A 6,251-nucleotide genomic window follows, 5' to 3' on the forward strand; every position below is an offset into this window, starting at 1 on the left:
TCTGCCTCCCGAGTTCAAGCAATTCTCCTACCTCAGCCTCCTAAGGAGCTGGGATTAGAGGCTCACACCACCATACCTGTCTAAGTTTTTGTATTTTCAGTAGAAACAGATTTCACCATGTTAGCTAGACTGGTCTCAAACTCCTGACCTCAGCTGATCTGCCCAACTCGGCCTCCCAAAGTGCTGGGATTACAGGCGTGAGCCCAGCCATACCTACATATTTTATTTAAATAATTTCCCCTGTTTATTGAGCATAATGGTTTTACAGTATTATAAACAGCACAAGCATGACCCTCTTTGTCACTGACTTAGAGCACAATCATGATACATTCTAGAAGTAGAATTCCTAAATCGAAATTTAGGCAAAAGTCTAAGACCCTTGAAATGTATTGCAAAATGCTTGTTGAATATCTTGATATTACTGTGATTTTTATATTAGCCAACTTAAATGACCACTAGCAGTTTGTGAGAGTGAAGAAAGCATTTCTGTTAAGGGAGATGTGAGCATTTCTTCTATGCTGAATGGAAGATGACAGCATAAAAGAAGTTGCAATTATTTTTATTTTTATTTTTTTGAGACAGAGTCTCACTCTGTCCCCCAGGCTGGAGTGTGGTGGCATGATCTCGGCTCACTGCAACCTCTGCCTCCTGGATTCAAATGATTCTTCTGCCTCAGCCTCCCAAGTAGCTGGGATTACAGGTGCACACTACCATGCCCAGCCAATTTTTGTATTTTTAGTAGAGATGGGGTTTTGCCATGTTGACCAGGCTGGTCTCGAACTCCCGACCTCAGGTGATCCACCGGCCTTGGCCTCCCACAGTGCTGGGATTACAGGCATGAGCCACCGTGCCCGGCCAGAAGTTGGAATTATAGGAGAGGGCCGGTCGCAGCCTTGAGGAGATGGGACGAAGTGGATGTAGAACATGAGAATGTGGAGATGAAGGGACGCTTCTGAGATGGGAAGGAAAAGAAAATATGGGTTTGTAGTGAACCTGCAGGTATGGGGGTTGGGACATGGATGAAGTTCCCCTGACATACTGAAGTTTCTCTGTGAAGTAAAAGGCAGACTCAGTTGTTGAGCAAGAACAAGGCAGGAATGAGATATGACCTTGAGTAGGGTGGAAAAGTTTTGGAACAGCCAATGAGCAACGCAGGTGAGGGAGCCTGACCAAATACCTAAGAGGATTGCCAGGATGTTCTATGCATACATCCCAGGGCGGCGATCATGAGTGTATAGTGTTACCCATCTAGAGAGCTGTTCTTCAATCTGGAACTGCCCTGTGGCTGGGCTCTTCCCATCATTCAGACCTTTAGTAAACTGACATTCTCAGAGAGATCCTCTGGCATCATATTATCTAAAGACACACCTGTTCTGTGCCTTTGGCCCACCATTCCATTATCAAAGTACTTGTTGCCATGGAAAGGATGTACTTTATTTATGTGTTTCCGTTTACTCATTTGTTTTTATTTGTCCTTCACTACATTGTAAGCACCTGAGCAGACATCTGCTTGTATTATTCATCACTGTGTTCTCAATGCATAGAACAATGTCTAGCGCATTGCAGACCTTTAAAATAAATATTGACTTTAAAGTTTTAAGGACTTTTAAAATAAATATTGATTTTTTTTTTTTTTGAGACAGAGTCTCACTCTGTCACCCAGGCTGGAGTGGTGCAGTGGTGCAATCTCGGCTCACTACAACCTCCGCCTCCCAGGTTCAAGCGATTCTCCTGCCTCAGCCTCCCAAGTAGTTGGGATTACAGGTGTGCGCTACCACGCCCAGCTAATGTTTTGGATCTTTAGTAGAGACAGGGTTTCACTATGTTGGCCAGGCTGGTCTCGAACCCCTGACCTTGTGATCCACCCGCCTTGGCCTCCCAAAGTGCTAGGATTACAGGCATGAGCCACAGTGTCCAGCCTGATTTTTTTTTTTTTTTTTTCTGAGACAGAATCTCACTCTGTCTTCCAGGCTGGAGTGCAGTGATGCAATCTCGGCTCACTGCAGCCTCAACCTCCCAGGTTCAAGAGATTCTTGTGCTTCAGCCTCCTGAGTAGCTGGGATTATAGTGTGTGCCACCATGACCATCAGGCCAGGAGTTCGAGAGCAGCCTGGCCAACATAGCAAAGCCCCATCTTTACTAAAAATACAAAGAATTAGCCGGGCGTGGTGGCGCATGCCTCTAATCCCAGCTGCTTGGGAGGCTGAGGAATGAGAATCACTTTAACCCCAGAGGCGGAAGTTGCAGTGAGCTGATATTGCACCACTGTACTCCACCCTGGGTGACAGAGTGAGAATCTGTCTCAAAAAAAAAAAGACAACAACAACAAAACCTGGCTGCGGTGGTGCCTGCCTGTAGTCCCGGCTACCTGAGAGGCTGAGGTGGGAGGATCTCTTCTGCCCTGGAGTTTGAGACCAGCACAGACAACATACTAATAGCAAGACTCCATCCCAAGAAAAAAAAAAAAAGAATGGTGTTTAAATATTTACCAGAGTAAAATGAAAGGGGTATATTCTTGATAAGACATGGACTCTACATGACATAAAACATTCCTCTGAGGACTGAGTCTTGTATCATTTTTACGTGACCTGAATGTCTGACATCCCACCAAGTAGTTGGGACTACAGGCATGTGCCACCATGTCCAGCTAATTTTTTGTATTTTTAGTAGAGATGGGGTTTCATCATGTTGGTCAGGCTGACCTTGAAATCCTAGCCTCAAGTGATCCACCTGCCTCAGCCTCCCAAAGTGCTGGGATTACAGGCATGAGCCACTATGCCTGGCTTATACTGTTGATTGAATAAAATGAGTTAATAGTTAGAAACATGATGGAATTTATTTGTGATAAATGAACAAGGGAACAGCAAGGATGGTTGGTTGGGGAGAAAATGCAAAGCATCATGGAATAAGAGGATGGGAGGAGAGGGAAGAGCTGGGAACTTGCGTTTAAGGCAACGTGGCAGGAATCTGGGGACTAGCGTTTGACAGCTCTCAGGATTCCAGGCAGTGGAGGTGGGGAGCCCCAGTGCTGCAAGTGGCCTGGACACACTGGGCAACAGCTGCCTGGTACTTAGATGAGGAGTGACTGAGGAGGGGAATATTCACATATTGGGACAGATGATGGATGGAGTGAGTCCTTGTGATATGCCTCAAAAAATGCCACAAAAGGGCCTTCTCTTCCACATATCCTAGACAGAAAGGTGTGCCCTATTGAAAGGTGATGAGGGGGAGGCTGTCCTAACAATTCCACTTGACACCATCAAGGAGATTCCATCTGAGAGCCAGGAATAAGTACAATAGAACATTCTGAGCTGGCTGAGCTGGGCCACAGCTGGCTCTGTGTCAGTCCATTTATGTGCACAAACACTTTTGTTCTGTAACCAGGAGAGGAAGGAGGAGTTTTGAGTAAACTCATGGGAGGGTAGAGAGTAGAGGGGAAGAAGGAGTCAGGCATTGCAATCACTCCCTTTGTGGGCCCTTGGACTGGGCTCAGAGGGCTAGAAATAGATGCAATTGATTCTTGTGAGATTCAGGGCAAGGGGTGATGGCCAGAAGATGATGAAACAGGACTTGAAGAGTTTGTAGAATGCTAGACAGAGCAGAGCTGTTTTGAAACTCAAAGAAAGAGGGGTGGGTTAGGCACAGCACCTCATGCCTGTAATCCCAGTACTTTGGGAGGCCGAGGCAGGAGGATCACTTGAGGCCAGGAATTTAAGACCAACCTGTACAGCGTAGCAAGACCCTGTCTCTACAAAAAATGAAAAAATTAGAGGGCATGGTGGCACACACCTGCAGGCCTAGCTACTCGTGAGGCTGAGGTGGAGGATGGCTTGAGCCCAGGAGTTGGAGGCTGTAGTGAGTCATGATCACACCACTGCACTCCAGTGTGGGCAACAGAGAGAGACCTTGTGTCAAAGAAAGCGGGGTTAACTGAAGATGCCCAAGTTCCCCAGGCTTGGTGATGGTGGGCAGGGAGTGACCCACCTTCCTACCCAACTCACTGTGGTCCCTGTCTGCCTCTTTGCAGACAGTTCAACCTGCTTGGGCTCCCTCCCCAAATGATTTGGAGACTGTGAGGGGCCCGCACATGCTGCACGCATTCCTTCTAGCTGTTGCTCCTCTTTGCTGCTCCTCTGTTGCCACTCCTTGCCAGCTGGTGACAGTAATGTGACCGTGCTCTCAAGCACTGGACGGGCCTGGCTCCAAAGTGTTGCTAACTCCAAGCTGTCCTGAGGACTCAATTTTACTAATATCTTGAGACTAAAAGGGATTACAATGCAGAAAATAAAAACTCAAAATTCAGTGTTGATATCCCTGCTAGGAAGTCTCCAGCTTAGCCCCCGACCTCCCTGGCGTCAAGGGATCACTCTTTCCAGAGTGTAAGCCCCCTGCTAGAGCCTGGGCCCCCCCTCCATACCTGCAAGGCTGCCTCCTTTTCCACCGTAGGTCAATCAAAGGTGGGAAATAATCCTTCCTTTCTACAGGTCATCATGTAGTTCTGTACAGCCCGGGTGAGGCGGTTGTAAGACCTGAGAGTATATTTCTCCTGGTCTGGATTATTATTCTTAGGTGACATCATGTGTGGGATTTCAGCAGCTCTGGATTTACCATCTCCCAGAAGCAAATACCTGAGCAAATATCACACACACACATACACACACACACATACACGTACACACTATCCCCACCACCACCACCAACGACACACAGACCCCTTTTCCAAAAAATTCCAATAATTTTCAGGGACATTCCAATCAAAATACATGCTTTAGTCCAGGCGTGGTGGCTCACACCTGCAATCCCAGCACCTTGGGAGGCCGAGGCGGGCAGATCAGTTGAGCTCAGGAGTTCGAGACCAGTCTGGCCAACATGATGAAACCCTGTCTCTACTAAAAATACAAAAAATTAGCTGGACATGGTGGCTCATGCCTGTAGTCCCAACTCCTTGGGAGGCTGAGGCAGGAGAATCGCTTAAACCTGGGCGGTGGAGGTTGCAGTGAGCCCAGATCGTGCCATTGCACTCCATCCTGGGCGACCAAGCGAGACAAACAAACAAAAAACCAAAATACATACTTTAAAAAATATATCTGCAAAATTACAGAGCTGCTAAAAATATATCCAGCTTACATACTTGAAAAATAATTTTAGCATCTCAGTCTGAAGCATCTTGATTTGATTTCCTTCCCCGGGTCAAGCCTTCCACAATGGGACAAGAATGGTTCCTCAGTGAGAATGAAGGATGGTGTGCCCCAAGCCCAGAAAGAGCTTCTACCCTAGAATGCAAAACCCAGCTGTCACCTCCCATACAGCAGCTTGCCAGCCTCCGCAAAGGCGAGATACACACTTTATCTCCAGCCATAGGAAGAAGCTCCTGACAGTCCTAAAATAACAGTTTGTGCCATTAAAAGTGTGGTCCAGGATAGAAGAGTTGAGAGGCGGGCATTTGCCTCACCTCTCCATGAAAGCCAAGTCAAATCTAATGCTCCCCAGGACTGAAAATTTGGCGAAACCCAAAGGCAGCATCCTGGAACCACTCATGGCCTTCTTGTGGGGGTAGGGGTCGTGGTGAGGCTTCTCCCAGAAATGGTGTGGGCAGCAGCTGTGGACGACTGGAACGACTGGAATGGCTCATGGCCTTCTTGGGAGGGCAGGGGTCATGGTAAGCCTTCTCCCAGAAATGGTGTGGGCAGCAGCTGTGGACCTAAAGGAAGGGAAGGAGACAGCAAATGCTTTGTGGTGACTGCAGCTAAGAGGGTGTGGGCACGTGGGAAGCACTGTGGTCCCTAGAAATCCTGCAGTGGGGCTGGGAGAATCTGAGGCAAAATTGTTTCTTGTAATCAAGTCAGTGGACAGTTGTGACATTGGACGTTGAGCATCAAAATAGAGTGCAACCTCCCCTGCGGTCACAGGTGGTGGGATGTCAGATATTCAGGTCACGTAAAAGTGATACAAGGCTCAGTCCTCAGAGGAATGTTTCATGTCATGTAGAGTCCATGTCTTATCAAGAATACACCCCTTTCATTTTCCTCCGGTAAATATTTAAACACCATTCTTTTTCTTTTTTTTTTCTTGGGATGGAATCTTGCTATTAATATGTTGTCTGTGCTGGTCTCAAACTCCAGGGCAGAAGAGATCCTCCCACCTCAGCCTCTCAGGTAGCCAGGACTACAGGCAGGCACCACCGCAGCCAGGTTTTGTTGTTGTTGTCTTTTTTTTTTTTTTTTTGAGACAGATTCTCACTCTGTCACCCA

Source organism: Colobus angolensis, unplaced genomic scaffold (genome assembly GCF_000951035.1).
Source record: "Colobus angolensis palliatus isolate OR3802 unplaced genomic scaffold, Cang.pa_1.0 Scaffold352, whole genome shotgun sequence".
NCBI lineage: Eukaryota > Metazoa > Chordata > Mammalia > Primates > Cercopithecidae > Colobus > Colobus angolensis.